At 41.6% G+C, this 23,431-nt stretch overlaps 1 protein-coding gene across 2 annotated transcripts in view; it reads left to right on the top strand.

The window, feature by feature from the left end:
- TNR (tenascin R) overlaps positions 1-23,431 on the top strand; it is a 667,948-nt gene that overhangs the window by 543,379 nt on the left and 101,138 nt on the right. The window lies entirely within an intron of this gene.

Here is a 23,431-nt window from a genome sequence, read left to right on the forward strand (position 1 = left end):
CTTTCTCCCCTTCCTCCTGCTGAGTCCTTTAGATGGCTTTACACACATCATCTACAGCAGGTACCAAACAACAACAATACAAAGATGAGTTCTTGATGTCACTGCTTGTCTTATTTGGAAAATAGAAAAGTAAGAAATATATGACAAGTTATACATAATTCATAGCCCACGGCATATACCCTAGCAATCATAAACAAAGCTGCACTTGCACACAGCTTGATTCTCTTTCTTATTTGGTGGAGGGGTTTGAATATCCGATATTAGGGTCAGCAGGTATAATTATGGAAGTGCTTTGTCATGCTGTGCTTTGCTACTTTTTCAAGTGGCTGTGCTTTTAGGCCAATGGCTCTTAAAAATCTTTCTGTTTTTTTCCTGATTATATATTTCATTTTTAAATGTAAAGGCATATATACCCTGCAATTTGTTCTAAAGTCTAGTTATAGGGCAGAAATGTAGGAAGGTAAGGTATTTGTTAAAGGAAATTAAGAAAATGCCATTCTAAAGCTGGTTGATGCTAATAAATAAGGAACTAAAATCAGTAAATATAAATTGTTTACTTAAAGTAGAAAGAAAAGAACTGCTTAAAAATCCCCACACACCTAACTTGCCTAAAATACTTATACTGTACTTATTTATTTTTAATCCACTTTGGTCTGGTAATCTGATCCTGCAGCTCTGGTCTCCTGTGACAGTGAGTGGGTGCTGCAGGGGAGAGGAAAGAGTGCTTGCAACGTCTGGGGAATGGGAGACTATGGGTGATGTCACGGTTCCGAGAATTCACAGGTGTTGTTGAACACTCCCTTAAGCTTGGTTCACATCTGTGCAGGTGATGCTGCTGCAGGACCTTCACAAATACCTGCAGCCGCACCACCCACACAGGGATGCAGGACCTGCAGGAGGGTGCCGTTAATTCTAATGGCATGCCGGGCGCACTGGAAATCACAACCATACTGGGAACCTTGGTTCCCATGCGGCTGCGATTTCCGAAGAAGTGCAGGGACTTCTTCCCTGAGTGTCCCAGGGCACGGGAGTCCATTCAAATGAATGGGCTCTCATGTCCGCGCAAATTGCGGCCCGCACGGCCACACATATGTGAACCTGGTCTTACACATGGGTGTCAGAACTGCAGGATCACGCAACAGGACCGTAGTAGATTAGAAACAGGAAAATACACACATTTGTTTTCACTTTTTTATACAGGTTAGACAAGATAGCTAAGAGAAGGAGGAAAGGAACATTTATAAAAACAGTTATAGCTAGGGTTTTCTTGGCAATGGGAGAGCAGATATTGTGTAGTCCACTACCTGACCTCTCACAAATTATAGGGCTGCATGTCGCATTATACTGATTGACAGCTTCGATTTCCCTTAACTGAGATGCTGAATAGAGAAAAAGTATCTTGATGCATGATGGGAAATATTTTTTTTTACCCTGTTAAAGACTTGCTCATGTATAAAATGCTGAAGTGTAAAAATAATCACATACGGAAAGTCAAATACAGTATACAGGGCAGCCTTAAGAAGTTTTGGGGCCCCTTACATAGCTGCCCCCCCAAGCATGACCACCAATATTTCCCAGGGCCCACACACTGGCTGTCACACTGATTCCGCCTACTGGCCATCTTCAGCTCACCCATCTTTATTTTAACAGTCTTACAACTTAATATATGAAAATTAAAAGTGTATTCCAAGTCATCGGTGCTTTCAGTACAGTAAGGAATTGTGTTTTGTCCCAAAAAATAAGCTTGCCACCAGGACAAGGTAGACTCTTTTGAGTAGGACCGTACACTAACACTAACTGCACTACCATTTCCTAGTAGATATAAGAAAACAAAAATACTCCAAAACAAAAAATATATATATTCAGCAAAGAGTCAGCCCAATCCAGCAAAGAGACATCCCATCCAGCAAAGAGACATCCCCATATATCCAGCAAAGTGACATCCCCATATATCCAGCAAAGTGACATCTCCATATGATCAGCAAAGAGACATCCCAATCCAGCAAAAAGATGGCCCAATCCAGCAGAGATATCTCTATATATTCAGCAAAAAGACATCTCAAATCAGCAAATAGACACTCCCATATAGCAAAGAGACATCCCCATCTAGCAAAGAGACACCCCAATCCAACCGAGATATCCCCATATATTCAGCAAAGAGACATCCCAATCCGGCAAAGAGACACCTCTATATAGCAAAGAGACTCCCATATAGCAAAGAGACAGTCCAATCTAACGGGACGTCCCAATTCAACAAAGAGACATCCTCATATAGCAAAGAGACAGCCCACTCCAGTAAAGAGACATACCATTCAGCAAAAAGACATCCCCATCTAGCAAAGAGACTCCCAATATAGCAAAGAGACATCCCAATCCAAAAAAGATAGTCACAAACAGCCCAAACCAATAAAGAGACAGTCACAGCACAGGCCCACATCCAGCAATCGTTTATATAAAAAAAAAATAAAAAACCCAGTGGTGATCAAATACCACCAAAAGAAAGCTTTATTTGTTTGAAAAAAATATCTACATTTTATTTGGGTACAGTGTTGCATGACCGCACAATTTCTAAAGTGGCACAATGCTGAATAGTAAAATAGCCCTGGTCATAAAGGGGGTAAAACCTTTTTGAAGTCAAGTGGTTACGATGAGTATTGCAGAAAAGGCTGATTTTTGTTTGAAGTAATAAGGTTTTTTATTTCATTTAAAATTTTACTTTAGTGCAACAAAAGAGCATCACCATCTGCGGCTGTATGCAGTTGTATGCAGATTGGGTCTATGGTATACATTTTGCCGCCAGGTCTGTCCATCGCATTGACCTGACAGTGGGTGATTTTATACACAATTCAGTGGCTGCAGCCACCAGGATTGTGTGTAAAAGTGTCAGATGGAAGCAGTTGGTATCAGTGCTCCCCTCTGCGCACGCATCCGCTGTGCTTGCCCATCTATGAGCCCGGGGAGCACCATGGTGCTCTTCTCCTATTCTTTTTGTGACCCGGAAGGCGACGTGTGTGACATCACTTCCGGGTCACCATTGCTAATTTCTCAGCTAATTTGTCAGCTAGCTCAGCCGATGAGCAATGTATTGCAATGCAGTCTGCATTGCAATACATCCAGTTGATCGCAAACGAGACAGCAGGGTCTTTTATAGCCTACATGTTTCAATAAAGAGAACCTGTCACCTAAAAAGCATCACATAGGGGACATTCTGTCCCCTATATGATGAAAAGTAAAAGTTCAGTAAAAGAAAATTGAAATAAAAAAAAAGTTACAAGCAAGCACATAAAATCCCCCCCCCCAAAAATGTTGTACCCTCTGGTCAGTATATTATAACCTCTTGCCTGTGTTGAACTAGCCATAGATAGTTTATGTGTGGAGAAAATAGAAGTCTTAGCATCCTTGTCAGTAAGGGTTTGAGTTTTTGTTCTCATTCAGCAAGAAAATTGGGATAGAAATAAGATTGATTCAATATCAGATTCAGTAGAGTAGAGAAGTAACATGAATTGGTTCAAAGGAATGTAGGCATAATGTTTGAGACACTGTGTATAGTCTATGAAGTGCTGAATGATAGTAGTCCCAAAGTTGGAGGTATTGCCAGTTAGTAAATCTGTATGGGGTTTTATTATGTGGGTAGCAAGGACAGGGAAAAGGTTCAAGCTTTTTGCCACTGCAGGATGGAGGAATTGAGTTCATGGTGGAGGGGGAGTCGTGTTGCCCATAACAGATGTTTTGGGACCCAGATAAGAAGAAATAGTAGATTGTCAGTGTAAATAATCCCATATTTTCAGCAGAGAGGGTAGGTAGAATGAGAGAGATGGAGTTTGGGAGTCCTGGTGGAGGGATCCAAAGAAGAGAGAATGGAAGGGCAGGTGACAAGTGACAAATTCTTCAGGGTGCTGCTTAGGTACAATGAATATTTCTAGATGTTCTCTAAAATATAGCAAATCTCTACATTTTGACTTCAGATGAACCTAAATGTTTATTAAGGTGGGGATGGGGTTAGAACCCCACTTCACCCGTCTCCAGGTGCTTGAGATAAAAAAATGGCAATGGGCCATCTGCTTCTTTCTATAAATACAAGATTGCTGCCACAGCCATCTGAAGCTCAGCAATGATAATATCACATTGGTATACTACCAGGAACAGCAAATATAGCATTCCATAAAGGTTTGATAGAAGTCTGACTTTGTTGCTAGAATCTCTTTTTCTAACAGACAGAACTGCTTTGCTTTATGTCCTTTGTGTTAATGGCATCACACCCCACAGTGAAGGCCAAGGTATAGGTGGAACAGACATATGGTGTAACGTGAACAAACTGCAGTTCTGGCATTGACATCCTCCCAAGTTGGATGGCATTGAGAGTCCAAAAAAAAAAAAAAAGAGAAGCTTATAGTTTTTACAGTCAAATTGGGATTATTATAAGCAGCAGAACAAAACTAATATGATGAGTATAAAGCAATCATGCTCAACTGATGGTTCTTCAAAGTCTCCAGCATAGCTTTCCTGACCTTGAGGTGTGAAAATTAGATGTATTATATATTGTCTTGTGCATTTTTAGGAAAGTTCACTAATTGGTGAAATGAAAATTATATTTTTAGAACCTTCTATAGTTTGTAAATGTATATGTACATAAGATATTTGTTCATTCAATAAGCAGGCTCTACTTCCTGCTAAGACGTGCTGCACAGTGGTTACTCCCTCTCAATGTAAGTCTCCCAGACAGGTCTGTTTAACTGGAGTTGATGATCTTTTGATATACCTTTATTTAATGGTACCTGTCATCCTAAAACACTGCCACTGTAAACTGGCCACACAGCAGGCAAACCTAACTGGAAAATAGGGAGGTATGAGGGCAGGGGCGGAGTGACCATTTGGAAACTTGGGCACTGCTCGAAGGCCTTGGGTCAGTAGGGGGCCTCATGAGATGCCCCTGGTACCTTTTTTATAGGCTTTTTTGAGTTTGGGCAAGGACACAGGGACCCCATGATCCCCTATTGCCCGGGGGCCCCATGAGTTGTCAGTCTGCCCCTGTATGAGGGTTATCCAGAGTATGATTATGTAAGCTCTGCTTTATTGTTACATGATAAACTGAAATAAAATGGAGGTGTTGCTGGAGGTGCTTTTACACTGTTCAGCAACCATTTAACAATGCTTAAAGTGTATGTCAAACCAAAAACTTTTTTCTAGCTTTGGAAAGAGTGCCAAAAGATTAGAACTCCTGTTAGGTTTTTACTGCTTCGGGGATGAATTTACCCTCACTTCCTGTCCCACTGACAATAGTTTTACATGTCCGGCCATTCATTCGTGTTCTGTGAATGAATGAACTACAAGTGCAGACAGCCTTTGTGGCTGTCAGCTTGTAGTTTTCAGTGAACTACCACAGTGGTAGTTAATTGAGTCTTCCTGTCTGTATATCTGCTTGCCCGTGCATCCCGTACAGGCAAGCTTATATACTGACAGCTCTGCAGGAGACCTGCACAGCCTGCTGATTGCTAGTGCAATGCTTTACAGGCTCCAGAAACAAAAAATAATAAATGCACATTTTTTTACCTGCATTTTTTTTAAACTTGCAGGTTTTTTTGTGGCGGCTTGGTACCGCTTTGAACATAAAAGCACATACAAAGTGGGAGAGGGCAAAATGTATTAGGACAATAACAGTAGAATAAGGGACCATGACATCAGCAAAAATAAAGCCACAATTTCATCAAATAACATTAAGTCCAAGCCATTACCAGCAGTATTAAAACATCCCTAAAAAGCAAGGATGACTCACGTCTTCCTAATGGTACAACACAAGGGGGAGATTTACTAAAACCAGTGCACATAGAATCTGGTGCAACTGTGCATAGTAACCAGGCAGCTTCTAATTTCAGCTTTTCAATCAAGCATTGCCAATAAAACCTAAAAGTGACTGACTTCCACACGCAACTGCACCAGATTCTGTGTGCACCAGTTTTAGTAAATCTCCCCCAATGCGTCTGTCATCTCTAACTCACCAGATGTCATGACAGCATAAAGAGAGAAAGGGAGAGACCAGGAGAGAAAAAAAAATAAAGAGGAAGGTTGCCAGTTGGATGCTGGACCACACTTCCTGACAATCGGCTTCAAGGACAAAATGTAAAAGTCAGAGGGTAGACTGAAGAGGTTCAGCGTTGGAAATGACGACCCAAACACTCCAGGTTTCCACGAATTTGGAATATCATTCCCGTGACTAGGCATCCAGAACTACAATGCAGCTGGTGGAGGAAGTGAAGAAAAATTGGGATTGCCTTGATCCCCTGAGATAGCGTTCCGATTGGCTATTTGGCTATGCTGATTCCAGGTGACCCTGGTTCCATCTTGGGTCACACAGAGTCTTTTTAAGTCCCTGCCCCTCCCCCGGGTTTTGGTGTGCTATTGGTGAGTGGCTAGTGTAGGGACAAGATACCAATCTGTCAGGGACAGCACTAGAGGTAGGGAGTGGTTCAAAAGAAGTAGGGCCTATATCTGCAACCAAGCATGTTCCCTTTTGGGTTGGACCGGCCAGGCTCCACTCCACACTCCTTGACAGGCACTGTCTGCCGCTTGGGCCTACTCACCACTGACTGTCCACTCTAACTGGTGTAAGTTCCTTGGTCAGGTATACGTTCTAGGCTATTGTACTGTTTTACAATTTGTGAAACATGTAGAGCTGCTGTTTATTCCTCCATTCTCATTATGTGATAAGATTCAGATGCCCACTCCTTAGGAGGTAGACCTTTTATTCATCTGCCTATCCTCGGCCAGGATAGATCACTGATGAAATTGATGGAAGCTATAGTACAGCTGTTATAAATGCAAGAGGTGGGCAGAGAGGGCAGGCACAGTATATAATTATAGATGCGGGGTGTTGGGTGCTGGAGGAAATTGGAGTAGAGGACTTGGTATTACAATTAAGAGAGCATCCAGCAGCACAAGGGACACTTTGCATTGCCTGTAAGTACCACCCCTTGCACATTTCGTTTTGTTTATTTTAACTAAACTTAGGCTTTAGCCTAACTAAGCTGTTGTTAATCAGAAAGGATACCTTATCCTGCCTGATATACAGACAGCCACTAGAGACAAATCGGTGTATATAACATAAAATAATAGAAATCTGGTACAGCCAGCAAGGAAAAAGATAAATCAGTCACATGAAAAATTACTTAAGGGTGAATATTTCAATGGATTTTCTTTGTTTCTAATGTTAAAACTGTACTTGCGTTACATCACTTCTTCTGTTTCAAAGCAAATTAACATTGTCTGGAGCCTTTTGGAGAAGCCAGGGTCACATAGGTAACAGGCCACCCAGCATTGCTCTCAAAGGGTATCTCGGCTACTTTGAAGTGCTCACACGCCTAGATCCCAAACTTTTCCACGATAGAATAAAATTCTGTTAATGCAAGAGGAAGCTGTATTTTATAGGAGCTTTCAGTTTCAGCATGGAAGTGTGAAACCTCTTTGTGATTAATGAGTATAATAAAACTGTAATGAGCAAAATGAATGCCCCTATACATTTATAATAGCAAACAGCGCACAGGAGCAGAGTTTGTAAAAACATTAAACACACTGGGACTGGAAAGTTGGATGCATTTGCATGAATGTCTGAAAAAATAAAAAATACTTTACATTGCCCGTAAAAAGGATCTGGGCAGAGATTTACTGCTTAGTAGACAGCATATTCTATGCCTTATGTCCCACCTATTTTCAGTTTCCTGCCACCAATCTACTTTATGTATCTAAAAGCTAAGAACAAGTATTAAAAATAAGAGGTTCTGTCACGACTCTAGCAGTAACTCTACAGGTCCACAGTTTGGGGTTTCCCCAGGGCACAGGGTCTAAGCCCAGTCTGCTTGTTCACCAGAGCCCCTGATGGTGGGGATGGACTTGGAGCAGGCTGAGAACAGGTCGTGGCCCCCAGGTATGCCCAGCTGCGGTAGAGGAGACCGCTAGTGTCAGGTACTTTAGTAGTGAGCCTGACGTGAAGAGGCAGAGCAGACCAGAGCAGGATGCGGATGGATCCGTGCAGCAGGTAGCGGAGTCAGGCGGGCCGGGTTCCATATCCAAGAAGGCAGAGCAGACCAGAGCAGCAGGCAGAGGGAAAGTCGGGTCACAGGTCAGGTTCAGCAACAGGAGGTCAGAATGATCAGGAGCAGGCAGAAGAATATCCAGAGACAAGCCAGGGGTCAGGGCAGGAGAAGGTCACGATAGTCAGGAGCAGGCTGGGTTCAGCAACAGGAAACAACTCAGGATCAGGAATCACAGGCAGAGGAATAAGACCATACGGCAATTTGGATCCTGCAGTGGCCCGTTTAAATAGCCTGCCCGGCGCCGACAGTTGCGCCTGGGTCCCAGTGCCTGCTTGCGCCGTCATTGGTGACAGGCGCACCTGGGTCCTAGTGCCTGCCTGCCTGTATGCCTTGCCGGGATCTTGCGCAGATTCATGCGCCGCGGCGATCTCCTTGTTCCCTGACAGGTTCTATACCAGAAACAAGTGTGGATTTTTGCTTTTCAGCTCCTTAAAGGAGACTTCCACTTTTATTTAGAAATAATATTGCATATAACATTTCCACACAACCATTTTGTAATTTAATGTTATTACAAATTACCTTTTTATTTCAATCTGAAGCTGCTGTAATTTTCTAAAACTGTCCATAAAATTCAGTGCTAAATTATTGAAAAGATGGGAGCTGCCCTCTATGTTATACATTCCAATAAAAGATTTCTTTTGTAACAGCCAACGCCTTTTGGGGACTCAACATTCCCCCTTCATCAGGAACAGACTATGCAGGCACCTTGACTTAGATAGCTTGGAGGTAGGCTATCTCAGTCCAGGTGTCTGCATAATCTGGCCCTGATGAATGGGGAGTGTTGAGTCTCTAAAACACATTGGCTGTTGAAAAATAAAATCTTTTAATGGACAGTACAAACTAGTGTAACACTCCCATCTTTTCAACAGTTTAGCAAACTCCTCCGAAGGTCCATCATGACATCACGATTGCTGTTGAGCAGTGTCCACGCCCGCATACCAAATATTACATTGTAAAAAATCACCATAAAGTTCAGCACTACTATACCGCAAAACAAAAAATTCAATGCACTCTGGAAGCCTGGAGACGTTCACAACTGGTGCACAGACCACTCCAAAAATGTAATTTCTTGCTTGTGTGATAGGCTTGCTGATTTTCTCAGACGTTTGCTCTAAGACAGAAATAAAATTTTAAGTATGCAATGAGAATGTAATTTTTGGACAGATACTTAATTACTTTTAAAAGGGTGCAGATACGGCAACTTTCCTCATTAGAACAATGAAAGTGCACCCATTGGCTATAGTGAACCGTACCCTCTCATTCAGATTAAGTATTAAAGGAACATAGTGGAACAAACAGCTTTTTCTTTAGAACAGAAAATAGGTATGAGGGATAAAACATATCAGGAAAGACTTCAGGAACTTAATATGTACAATCTGGAGCAGGGTTTCTCAACCAGGGTTCCATGGAACCCTACGGTTCCTCCAGAGGTTGCTAGGGGTTCCTTGAGCAATAAGCAAATTCTGCCTCTCAGATAAGTTCCCACTGACACCATTGATCTTTTTAGCCATCTGTAAGGTGTAAATTCTTCCCAATGACCACAAGTGTAAGGAGGATTCTTACCACTGACTATCACAATGTCCAAATAGAAAATATGCACTGCTTAGGTGAGTATACTTGCTGTGGTCCCTTACAAGTGCCTGCCCCAGCTCGCCATTGTGCATACTGATGAAAAAGAAGAGTTATGGCTGCATACCACCATGGGACTTGATCCAAGCAAAAAATATTTTATTTCTCAATTGTCAAGTAGGAAGCACAAAGGACTAGCTAGCCCTTTATGCTGGCTATTTGTAAAATGAGAAATAAAATATTTTGTGCTTGGATAAAGTCCTGGCGTGGTGTATGGCCATAACTCTTCTTTTCTTCACTGACTATCACACTAATGAGTTGTAGCTATAGTAATTTTTATCACGGGTTCCCTAAAACTGGAAAGTTATTTCAAGTGTTCCTCTGTGTTGAAAAGGTTGAGAAAGGCTCTATAAACTGGAAATCGTTGTAGTAGACACCATTATTACATTGTACACTGCTGTCACAGTGATCTCCACTAGCTTCTGGGTCCCATTTGCAGTGAGTACCCTGTTTCATTGTGAACACAAGAGGTTGGATGCTGGGCACAGGCACCATTCAGAGTATGCTTTGCATTTTACCAATGAATGCAAAGTGTTCTCTGGTTGGATGAGGTGGAGAGGTGGGCCAGTGATGTCACGCACTCCACCTTGTCCAGGCAGAGGATGCTTTGCATTCACTGAGAAAATGCAAAGCATTCTCTGAATGACACCTATGTCCAACGGCTGTCCTCCTGTGTTCACAATGTAACAGGGAAGCCGCTCAGAAAGGGACCTAGAAGCTAAAGGAGGTCACTGTAGTACAGTGTAATGCCTACTACAGTGATTTCCAGCTTCTACAGCAGGATTTCCCAACCAGGGTTCCTCCAAAAGTTGCTAAGGGTTCCTTGAGCAATGACCAATTTTGACCTCTCAGATAAGTTCCCACGGACACCATTGACCTCTTTAGCTATCTACATTGCCTTGAAAAGTATTCATACCCCTTGAAATTTTCCACATTTTCTCATGTTACAACCAAAAATATAAATGTATTTTATTGGGATTTTATGTGATAGATCAACACACATAATTGTGAAGTGGAAGGAAAATGATAAATGGTTTTCAACATTTTTTACAAATAAATATCTGAAAAAGTGTGGTGTGCATTTGTATTCAGCCCCCTTTACTCTGATACCCCTAAGTAAAATTTAGTGGAACCAATTGCCTTCAGAAATCACCTAATCAGTAAATAGAGTCCACTTGTGTGTAATTTAATCTCAGTATAAATACAGCTGTTCTGCGACATCCTCAGAGGTTTGTTAGAGGACATTAGTGAACAAACAGCATCCTGAAGGCCAAAGAACACACCAGACAGAACAGGGATAAAGTTGTGGAGACGTTTAAAGCCGGATTAGGTTACAAAAAAATATCCCAAGCTTTAAACATCTCACGGAGCACTCTTCAATCCATCATTCAAAAATGGAAAGAGTATTGCACAACTGCAAACCTACCAAGACATGGACGTCCACAGTGCCGTCTTTAATAGTGATTGGACCCTGGGCAAACGTTTTCTTGCCCCCCCCTGATGCAATTTTTACTCTTAACCTGCTCTGAGACAAATGATAAATAGTGGCTAGACTCAAAATCAGTTTACTGCCGCAGATCAGGCAGTGATTGCGACTGGTTTCCATAGATTACAGCATACCATTACTGCTCACTGACTGATTGCTAGAAGTTACAGCACACACTACAATTCATAGATTAGTTGCTAGAGGTTATTGTACATCATTACCACTCACTGATTGGCTGCTATAAGTTACTGTGCATCATTAAAACTTACTTATTGGTTGCTAAAGGTTATATAGCACAGCATTACAGCTCACTTACTGATAACCGCTGCACCTCAACCCTCCCCCAACCTCTCCACTCCAAACCCCCCCCCCCACAACCTAACTCTACATGCCTGCTCTGCTCATCTATAGACCCACCTTCCTTCCATTTGCAGAACAGACTGATGGTAGGCTCAATGACCACAGTTGCAGGCAGGACTTTCAAGCATGCCCCTGTTTACCTCCCCAGTGGGCAGCATTCAGCAGAGGTGATGGTGGATGGAACCTCAGCAGGGCATGATATACACATAAATGCTGTCACTATTTACATATGAATGTTGCTGATATTTACATGTGAATGCTGCTGCTATTTACATATCAATGTTATTCATATGTGAATGCTAACATGATCTGAGTCACCTGTACACTGCAATTGGGCAGAGCGTGGCAATATAAGTGACATCACTTCACAATGAGATATTGGGACACAGCGCAGGAGGAAGACTTCAAGGGTTGAAGGTAAAACAGGCACAATTGGCAAATATGAGGCAACTGCTTTGAGCCACACAAAATGACTGGGCCCAGGGCAGCTGCCTTGAAGACGGCCCTGGCTGTCCACCTAAACGGACAGGCCAGGCAAGGAGAGCATTAATTTAGAGAAGCAGCAAAGAGGCCAATGGTAACACTGGAGGAGCTGCAGAGATCCACAGCTCAGGTGGGAGAATCTGTCCACAGGACAACTATTAGTCATGCACTCCACAAATATGGCCTTTATGGAAGAGTGGCAAGAAGACAGCCATTGTTGAAAGGAAGCCATAAGAAGTCCCATTTGCAGTTTGCGAGAAGCCATGTGGGCGACACAAAAAACGTGGAAAAAGGTGCTCTGGTCAGGTGAGACCAAAATATAATTTTGTGGCCTAAAAGCAAAACACTATGTGTGGCAGAAAACTAACACTGTACATCACTCTGAACACACCATCCCCACCGTGAAACATGGTGGTGGCACCATCATGTTGTGCAGATGCTTTTTATCAGCAGGGACAGGGAAACCGGATCAGAGTTGATGGGAAGATGGATGGAGCAAAATACAGGGCAATCTTAGAAGAAAACCTGTTAGAGTCTGCAAGCCCTTTAAGGGGCTAAATAAGGTTCAGGAGGGCAAAATTTTCAATATGAAATCAACATTAACAAGACGGGGATATGGCCTCAAACTAACAGTAGGAAAGTTCTCAACTAACCTTAGAAAGTGTTATTTTAACAAAAGAGTAATTGATACTTGGAATAGACTGAATATGACTAGGTGTTAGCCCCTTGCAATCCACTGCACAACAGAGCTCAGAGAGGAGGGAGGGAGAAACAGGACAAGGAGTCAATCAGGTGTGTTTTAGTGCAAAAAACATGTTAATAGGAGGAGAGAGCTGAGTGTTAAACAGATGAGCTCATCAATTTGCTGCCTCTCTTTTCACTGTCCAGTCTTAGTGTGGGGGGCAGTAGAGAAGATTTAAGTTCCCTCCATTAGCAGGTAGGACTGAGCTGTGTGACAGAGCTGGGAAAATCTCTGGACTGAATGGTCAGAAATAGAAATCCTTTAGCAAGTTAAAACTGCTCTCATATATGCATTTCATCTGCGTAATATGATGTTTGCCTGAAATTCAGCTTTAAAGAAGAGCTCTCACTTCAATTGTTCAGTGTTCTGTTCCTCAGATGACAAAGTGCATGTAGTACTTTGATGTATGTTCCTACGTGCATTGAAAGACTAGCTTCTAGGTCAGACAGGGTACCCCTCCTCCCATAGTCATCCAAAAATGTAACTAGCAATGAGATGGCTGCTTGATAATGAACACTTGCCGGAGACAGCGAGTGGCAGGAGAAATCCAGGCAGAGAAGGGAAGAATACTGAAAAAGAATAAAATAAATAACGTGAGATTTCCTTTTTAACACCTAAATTAACAGAAGGCTAGAGAGAAGCTGTAGGGTCACTATATATGTTACACTCTAGCCATGCAATTTTTGTACAGTCAACTTTAATAAAACAATGCAATATGAGAACCTAGCTAACCTAATCAATATATTTGTATCCAGGCAGGCAGATCTTTGCACTACATAGTTGTTGGTAGATCTAAATGAGATTGTACAATCAGATTGTAACACATGGTGAGCTTTAGGCTAACAAGATATGGGGGATGCATACTGAGGAAATATAAAAAGTAATCTGTTTTTCAGAGATATTCTCTAGACCGGCTTTACTAAGTCATTGCTTAGGAGAATTTTATATGTGTTGCCATGCCATGGTGATCAGGAAAATGTGTCTACAGCAACAAGAATGGAAAAAAAGACACACAGGCAAGTGAAGAGATAAGAAACTCTTATTATATCTGCCATACATCCAAGTGGATAGCATCGGTGGGTAGATTAACGGAGCTGCCGACAGGTCAGAAGGAAAATAACTTTGGATATTGCCTGTCGTTATATGATGCTATAAGATAGAAGGCTCTCACACTTGGTCATTTTGTCTTATGAAGATAAATGCACTGTCACTCCGTCATTGAGGATGAGAAATAGCAATTGATAATCTACTTTGATAAAGAAACCTACATCTTCTTTTACTTTACTGACTTCTAGAAAGCAGATTTTATGCCTGAAATTCAGGATAACTAATGCCTTTCTGCAAAAAGTAATGTAGATAATAGAAGTCCTAATTGACAATACAATGTCTGCCATTTTTAAAGGACACTTGCAGGCTTCTCACTTTAAGACTCTAGCAGTCTGTATGTGTCTCTCTTCCAAACTACCATAACTAAAGTGTCACTGATTTAGAAATTGGTTCCACAATGTATTTTTACCCATTATGAAAAATCTGTTGAGGGGAATGTGGCATTGTCATTTGGTTTCTTAAAGGGAACTTAATTGTATCTGAGCACCACAAAAAAATATATATATATTAATTCATTTTCAATATTCAAAGCAAACTCACCCATCCATCCATGTCTCCATGTTTTATTTTTTTTTTTGAGAAATCACTTCCAAAAATACCATTTAGTATTTCTAGTCATGGCCATATTGAGTAAGGGCAGATGGAGGCTGTGCGGTCACGTGACTGCAGAATAAAGTATAAACAAAAGGTACAATGCAATTTTTTTGATACGTTTTAAGCCACTGTATTCTCAAATGGGCTTATTTGGGTTGAAACTCTAACTATAACTATGCTAAAAAAGTTCCCTCCCCACAACTTCTATCCTTCCTAACCTGTATAAAAAGATGTGTGTGTTCATACCTATATTCCATTGGCTCTGTTCCATCACATGACCCTGCAGCTCTGTGTATGTGAGCACTCAACAACAGCTGTGAATTCTGAGAGCAATGACATCACCCATTGGCTGCCTTGGCTCAGCTGTTGTCGGCGCTTCTTCCTTTCCCTTGCAGCAGTCACTCACTGACACAGGAGAGCTGGAGCTGCAGGATCATGTGGCCTGACTGAACGAATTTAAAATAGGTAGGCACACACATCTTTTTTAATACAGGATAGGCATAATAGGTAGAAAGAGAGGGGAGCAGAACATTTTTAAAAATAGTTATAGTTAGCCTTTTCTTCCACTTTAGGCAAATGTGAGACAAGAGTCCTTTTATTTACAGTTCCTTGATGAACCTGTCCATTTAGACAGAATAGCACTTGTAGAATGCCATTATATCAGAATGGATGTGCTGCCATAAAGAGTATGGATGTCCTTGAAGTAACTTTGTCTCTGTCACACTCTCAAGGCTATATTATGGATGCCACTTTTCACACTTGGCTTCCCAGTTATTGATGTATTCTACATCATTATGGAAAATTCTTTGGTTGAGTGTGACACCATCATTTGACTTTGTAATGGCTGGAGGAAGAAACCAGCAGAATGTTCAGCAGCTAGACAGAACTCAGACATTAGTTTAGGGCGTATTGCCCTTTAATTCCATTTGCTTTTAGGAACAGAACACATAATTAAACCAAAATGTTTTTTCAAGCAGTAGGGTGCATGAGAGTACAAGTTCGTGCAAAAGGTAATATGAGATCTTTTCATGCTTCCCGAGATAATTTTCTTCAAAACAGTTAGGTCTAACAGACTCAAATAATTTCCCATTGACTTCCACGCTGCTTAATAACACACAAGAGCTTTTCATATCTGCAATGTCATAATTGTTGCTCTGTAGGATAAGTGGATCTTCTTCCAAAAATTGATGTGTGCTCAAACCCATCAGAGCATTTCATGCTGATGTCCATACTAAAATAATACAGGAACCATCAGTACTGTGAAGAATTGTCATGTTGTGATATAGAATTTAAAAAAATCATCTGTCATGTGATTTGCCACTAAAATTGATGCAATGGTCAATAGTTTTCTGAATTTTATTTTTATTGCATTTTTAATTTTAAGTAATACTAACATTAGTTTATTTCCAGTCTACAGTTTAAAAACTAGCACTTATTAGAAAAAGGTGTATCTTTTTCATTTTATTACCTGCTCTGGTCCATAAGGAGCATTGTGGACTGGCAGCTGAACATTCAAATGTTCTGTTTTTTTCTGCAGTGGGAGGATGTGTGAGGATGATTAAGAAAAAAAAATTGTTATAGGGCACCACAAGGGTGTGACTTGTTCATGGGTGGAGTTTAAAGTGAACTTTTACTTGGATCATGAAAAATACAATAAAGGTACCTTGAAATATGAAATGGCAATTAAAAAAGACATATTACATTTAAATGTAGGCTTTCATTTACTTGAATACCTTTGGCGTTTTTATGTTTTATGCTCCTATGTAAGGGCAGAAGACCATCTCTACCTTCATCACTTGATTTCATCACTGCCCGCCCCATCCCTTGAATATGTGACAATGCTTGTCATCTGAGAGAAAAAAATAAATTGCACTGGTGACAGAGCTATTCCATGGTGCAGCTGTGAGGAAAGATCTACATCACCAGTGCCACAAGAAACCAGGAAATGTAATTCCAATAAATATGAGCAACAGAGTTAGGCCTCTTGCACACTGGACATTTGGTCATCTTTCCTAGATGCCTTTCCTTCTGGCAGCAGTATTTTAACAGAAAAAACTCTTGACATGTCTAAACACTTGTTAACGCTAGGCGCATTTATTGCTTGAGCATTAATTCTTTTCAATGGCCAGAAAAAATTATTATTCTGGCTAATTAAATGAACTAATTATCAAGCACTTGACATGCCTAAACGCAGCTTACATAAGTCAAGCATTTTTTTTCTGCCATGATGAAAGGCGTCCTAGCAGAAATGACCAAACGTCCAGTGTGCATGGGGCCTTAATCTTTGAACTATAGACTATAGTCCTAAGTAATAGCGCTATGGTTTATTTATAACATAATTTATAAAATTACTTTTTCTCCTTCTACCTTTATGCAAGTGAAACAATGGGCATTACATCTTCCCGAGTTGTTGAGATGATATCTTATAAAATGTATCCTACTATTTCTTTAAACCTGAGCTAAGAAAACTTAACTTCTTATCCTAGGTTTGCCTTAAACCTGCCTGTACTCCATTGAACTCAAACTCCTTTGCCGTTCCATCCCTCAAGATTCAGCATCCTTTGGGAGATAACATTGTTTTTCCAAAGAAAATGCAGTAATCCTGGTTTTCTACATTTTAAAAAAGCATGCTGTGTCAGTAGTACATGGTGGTATATTGTTGCCAACTTTTTAATATCATTTCTAGGAACACTTGCAGCTGGAGGGCTGTACCTAAGCTAGTTACTGAAGAAACACTCCTGGGGAACTTTGTGCAATACAATCTTTCATTGGCTCATTTTATTATGATAGCTTTTACGTTTAAAATGATTTTCTTTAAAATAGGAACTTAAAGGATAACTGATCCTTAAATCAGTCAAGTTAAGAGAAAACACAAGGGCTTCTCTCACAGACCTCCTCCTAAAAAAAAGCTTGCCTAGTTGTTATGCTGACTCACAGGGCAATATGAATTCCAGGTATGGCAGGTTTTACATTGTACATTGGTTCAGCTTGGACCAACATAAGAATGTATCTGCCTTACATGTGCAATCCCCTTTGAAGCTAGAAATCATTGTAGTGGGCACTGTGACTACAATGATAACTGTTAGCTGTAATTGCAAGCTCCTCAGGGATTGCCTGGGCTAATAAATATTTATAATTCAGAAATCAGAGTGGACCTTGCCCCCTATTCGCTTTAGCTCCCTGCATTTCCTCCCCATAAATTGCCAATTTTTTTTTGGTCTGGCCCACCTCTGTGAGAATGCTGTGTCCCTACTCTCTCAGCCTCCTGTGGCACCACATCACATATCCCAGGAGGCTGCATGATGAGGAACACACAGTGACCGGTGGTTAGAGATTGTGCACATAGTCAGGAACTGACCTGGAAAAGGCCTCAATGACACCAGAGAAGAAGATGGCAGCATAGGATCCAAATTTTGGCACTTGAGCAGCAAGACAATGCTGGATTCCTTGAGCAGGTAAATATGTGAAGTGAGGACAATCAAGTCTAACAGGTAAAGGGTGGGGGGAATTAAACAAAAATAAAAAGGGGACATAAAGTTCCCCTTTAGCTCTTCTTACTGAGACTGCTTGAGAAAAAGATACTCAACTGCAACTGATAAAAGCAATAACAACTTGAACTTAGGAGCACCAACAAGGGAAGAAGCGTTGGGCTGACTGCAGCCTAACCGCTCACTGCAAATCATAAAAATACAAAAGCACCATCTGAAAAGTTATTATTAATTATCATGGGCAAAAATATGCAGAAATGAATCTCAGAAGTCTGGGGTTGTTTCTGGAACTTGATACAATAATCAGCCATGCGGAATTCAACACAAACCTGGGTCCCTTCTACAACAGGCTTCGCAATCTCACCCTCCTTTATAGTATACAGACGTACATTTGTCTCTGTTCTGTAAATACCAATATTATTTTGGATGTAAGCGTAGGTAACACACAGCCACAATCTGACTGAATAGTTTATTAAGGAGCATCAGAAAGCGTTGACCTGATTATATGGTGCGTTATTGTATTCTTGACAGCCGTGACTGCCTTTGCCGGTACAATATTGTGAGGATTGCAGGGCTGGTGTAAATTGTCTTTATTGCAAAATGCGGTGAATCAGGCACCTCAGAGAAACTTCAGCGGAGCAAGACACCAGCCCATTTATCAAGGCCCAGGATCAGCCACCTCGTTATAATACAGACTTCGCCGTTCACTTTGTGAACATCTTGGGTGATTGATGACCTGGTGACTAAAAGTTGCTCACCCAGATTGTCAGGGAAAACATTTATCTGAAAATCTAAAAAGACTTTAATTTGTTTTTAGCACTTTTTTTTCAACCACCCTTGATATTTCCTCTTCCCAAATTATATATACATTTTCACATTACCAAAAGATCTGCACCGCAACAACACTGGCAAATATGACTGTATTCAGTGACATCGACAGGTGTTATAAATCAGTGCTGTGGAGTTAATTTCATTTCTGCTCCCTCTTTCTGCTGTCAGAGGTGTCTGAAGTGAAATTACATTAGTGTCTCTTATTCATTCTCGGCATCAAATCACATCTCTACATTACAACTTGCTAAACATATTAAATTGGTTAACTGCACTTGTGAAGATAATTATGCCGAAATAGAAAACATGGAATTTCAAAGTATGGGTTAGATTGATTTTAATTGTTCATCCAAGTATACTAATGGTTTTATAATGAGAGGGGTCTGGCATGATAACATCAAGGACAGAGAGCAACAGTTCAATGCCACCAGGAGGTCACCCTAACCTGGAATGGCATATTGCAAGAAGTTGGTGAGCAGTCATAATAACCTGATAAAACTAAATTGCTGAAAAAACATACATTGCTTTCAGATATTTAAGGTAGAACTATGGCCTTCTCAAATAAATAGGACCTGGTAATCCTGACAGTAATGTCCACCTAATGCAGATTCCTGTGATGGTGTAATAACGGTGCTACTCTGCTCCTGAATTCAAAGCAGAGTCGCCAAGTTAAAGTAGGCTGTGCTGTTTTCACAGTGGGATGAAAATGTTTTGCAGGGGGCATGCCTATCAGAATTGTCACTGCTGATTCATAAGCCTGTAGCTTGCCAATCAGTACTTTGCCACACCTAACCCTGCCCACTGCTTTCAAGATTGGAAGCACTGCCTCTCTTACTGAAACCCTCCTACTGTGAACTGCAGTGTCGGGAAGAAGGAGGATGTAAGAAACAAATGAAGTATTTGCTTTACTCAGGGATAGTACAGGAAGTTTTTTGTTTACTTAATGAGGCTTATGCATCACATAGGGCACGTGCAGGGGCGTGTTTACCACAAGGCAAACAAGGCACTTGCCTAGGGTGGCATTATTCAGGGGGGCAGCACCTCCCCCCAGAAAAAGGGATGAAAGAAGGGACACGCATACCATGGGAACCAGGTGGGATCCAAGAGAGGCTGAGGGCTGCTTGATGTGTATGAAGAGCCTGACTTTTGTTCCCTGTGATGTCCGAAGCTTTGAAGATAAGTGTCTTTCTCTCTATCGCCGGCGGGGTGGAAGGCTCTCTCGGGTGGGAGGCAGGGGTGCTGGTCAATGTCAGGCTCTCTCTACGGGAGGGGGAGGGGGGTGTTGGTCAGTGTCTGTGGGGGCAGACAATTTTTTTGTTGCCTAGGGAAGCACAAAACCTAAATACACTACTGGGCACGTGTGTCAAACTGGCTGCCCTCCAGCTGTTGAGAAACTACAAGTCCCATCATGCTTCTGCCTTTGGGAGTCATGCTTGTAACTGTCAATCTTGCAATGCCTCATGGGACTTGTAGTTTGGCAACAGCTGGAGGGCTGCCAGTTTGACACAGGGGTTAATTTCCTGAAGGCAAATAGACTGAGCACTTTGCAAGTGCAGTTGCTCCAGAGCTTAGTAAAAGAGGGGAAGCTATGCTGACTTACATCATCCAGTCATGCTGTTTTATTTTTTCATTTTCCTTGCATATGATTAGGACTTGTATAGGCTGTCACAGAGGATTTTTAGATGTACTTTAATTTGTTCAGTTCTGGAAGGTTTGAAGTGTTACCAGTCAGTTTGCTATAGTAATGTAAACATTGTCAGACAATTGCCAAAGTAATGGAACTGCAAATACGTAGCATAAAGTGAAGCTGTCTAGCTGACAACCTTGGGCTACATGCCGCGTCTGCTTCCTCCTTAAAGTGCCCCACATTATCTTATATTTAGGGTTGCTGAAAGAATGAGTATTGTCAAGTGTTGATGGGGTATGGCAAATTTGCGTAAATTGTCAGTGGTGTTGGGATGGAGAGGTCTTAATATGTCTTTATTCAGTTTGGGAAGGATGGGAGGTAAACTATCACCACATAAAATACTGTGTTCTGCAACAGACTTTTCATTTGAAGCCCTTAACGCCGACATCTCTGGTGGCTGTTTAGGGCTCCCTGATGCCTGAAGGCAGGGTGTGTTTTATGATCATGTGAACACCATGATTTACTGTCACAGTGGTCACATGATCGGAAAGCATTCCGTTAGGTACCGTAACTGTGCCAGGAGCGCACATGGCGTGTGCTCGCAACACAGGTTTGTTTATGTTTGGGTATGCAGATATGTGGCCTCTCAACATCAGGGGCCACCCATTGAGAGGCCACATATTTGCATACGCTCGGCGCGAACACGTTAAGATACCTAATAGGTTACCTTTCACTCATTCTTTCTTGACCATCAGCTTACCAGTCATTTCAGCTTAGATCTATGTTTTAAGAATAATGTAATGATGCGTAAAATGTATCTAGAACCAAGAACAAAAATTTTATAAATTACAGCTTTCTAATCCCAAGAAGTAATGACTTTCTAGTCCAAAGAAGTGGTGACCTAGGGTGTTAATGTTTACCCACTATACCATATCTAGGGAGGAGCAGCATTGTCACCCTAGGACAGGAAGTGAGTTAGGATTACATAATAGCTTTCCTCTCCTTATTTTCACAACATAGAGGTGAGGTACTCTGTAGTATACAATGAGAGCTGGGAACAATGCTAGTTGATGAGAGTCAGCAGAGGCAAAATGCACGGGACAATTTTCGGCAGAATCAACAGGTATTTTATGCACTTATCAAACAGATATAGCATAACCAAAAGTCAACAAATATATGAGGTTTAGTGTTAGAATTTACAAACACTTTAAATGCAACATCAACTTTTTTTGTAATGGTACAGACAGGGGCGGACTGACAACTTATGGGGCCCCAGGGCAATAGGGGATCATGGGGCCCCTGTGTCCTTGCCCACACTCAACAAAGCCTATAAAAAAAGTACCAGGGGCATTTCATGGGGCCCCCTACTGACCCCGGGCCTTTGGGCAGTGCCCGAGTGCTCGAATGGTCAGTCCGCCCCTAGGTACAGATAACATACACAGAAACAGAAAAAAAGTGGTCTACAATATGCTATAATGGCCTGCACACCATAAACTAATAACTATGCTTTGGTTTATACTGGCACATTCAGTCATGCAATAACTCCTTGTAATTCTTGGTTACTTGTTGCCTCGTGTGATTTGCCAGGGTTCATAATTTCCAGTCCCGTCCACCTGCTACAGCTCTTTTAATAGGTGGGTTCATACTTGTCTCTAGTGTAGTGCTTACCTCCCAAAGATTCGCTGATGTATGAGTCCCCCTGGTTCTGGATGTCAATGACTTTTCTGTTAATGCCACACCCTCTGACACACCAAGAATAAATAAGGAGGGCTTATGTGGGAAATATTCCTAACAAGGCAACAATAGCAATGGCAATATCCATAAACACTTAACAGATAATAAAACTCAAACAATAAGAGGACCAAGTGTCCCTGTACCTGAATTGTGAATCTTGGAAGGTCCTAACTAAAGAGGCAGTACCTGGAAGCTAAAGGTCCTTCAGTCTTTCCAAACCCCTCCTACTGGCCAGTGCAGTTAGTTCCAGCATTGGAGTGCTCAGGTTTAAATGGATCCCAAAGTACAGGGCATAAATTCCCCAAATTGTATCCTAAGGTAAGGTAACACTGTCCCTTCAAAAAGTAGGCAAGGAAGTTATAGCCAGTGGCCTCTCACCACCAAGTGGTCTATGATGATGCCTCCTCCCACTTTAGCGTCTGAAACCTGTGCCTTCAACAATTACTCAGTTCACAAAAATGACGATCTCTCACTGAACCAGTGATCTCAGCAGCGACTCAAGACCTAGTAATAACAATCTCTCATGGTGACCCCTGTGTAGATGTGGCAGCCCAATGTTTTTCTCTATCTGACACTCCAAGTAGTCCTCCATCACAGCAACCCATTCTGATGGTCACCTCTTAATTTCCCTGCCAGACTGCCTGAAGCCTTGGTTTCTGCCTCCTTTTCCTCCTCTTTTTATCACTCAGCCTCTGGGTGTTGTAGTCCCACACAGATCTTCAACATCGAGCCCAGTTTGTCTCCCTCACAAGTCTTTGCTACTACCAGCAGTACTAAGGCAAGGAAAGTGTGGTCCTCTCTCTCCCCCTTTCTGGCCATGAAGCCACTCCACACACTTACTGTAACTTGCAGCCCGGGAGAGGGGATTGACAGCTCCAGTGAAAGGTCAGCAGTGACAACCCGGTCAGTGTGGCTGTACTCTGGGGAGTGATAGGGACCATGGCTACACTAGAGTTTCAGTTTATTTTAAATATACACCTATTGTAGTTGGTACATCCCAGAACTTAGATTGATCACTGGAGTCTGCAAGATATATAAAAAGCCAGACTATGATTCAACCAGCCTTCAACATATTGTAGCTTATAAAGCAGCTTTGGGTACTCTTAGCTTTTAGATGTTAAGTGAAAATAATAACTTGGTATATTATATTTGTATCAAGAAATACATGCAGGGCACATCAGAAAGGTTGGTGATGCTGCTTTCATGACATCAAAGGCAAGTAATTTTTCAGCAGTCATGCAGCCTCTCTACAAGAAATTACATGTA

The sequence above is a fragment of the Staurois parvus genome, unplaced genomic scaffold, assembly GCF_062004578.1.
Source record: "Staurois parvus isolate SC_StPar_1 unplaced genomic scaffold, SC_StPar_1.0 ptg000166l, whole genome shotgun sequence".
In the NCBI taxonomy this organism is placed as follows: Eukaryota; Metazoa; Chordata; class Amphibia; order Anura; family Ranidae; genus Staurois; species Staurois parvus.